Raw genomic sequence first — 261 nt, forward strand, 5'->3', positions numbered from 1 at the left:
AGGCGGACAGCCACTCCCCGAGAGGGTTCACGTCGGCGGCCGGGGCAGGCCTTCGCCCGGCCGCAGTGTGCCCACCCCCCGCCTCGACTCGTTCGTTTTCCCGGTCGAGACCGAGAAGCCGCCCGTTGGAGCGCCAGCGGTCCGATAGCGAGCCCGCGGAGCCCACGCTCCACGCGGCCGGAACCTCGGTCGGCATTTCTCTCGCACTGTGTCGGTCTGGATCTGTGTGGCGAGGGGAGAGGAGCCAGGGAGGCGGCTCCC

Source organism: Stegostoma tigrinum, unplaced genomic scaffold, assembly GCF_030684315.1.
Source record: "Stegostoma tigrinum isolate sSteTig4 unplaced genomic scaffold, sSteTig4.hap1 scaffold_441, whole genome shotgun sequence".
Taxonomy (NCBI): Eukaryota; Metazoa; Chordata; class Chondrichthyes; order Orectolobiformes; family Stegostomatidae; genus Stegostoma; species Stegostoma tigrinum.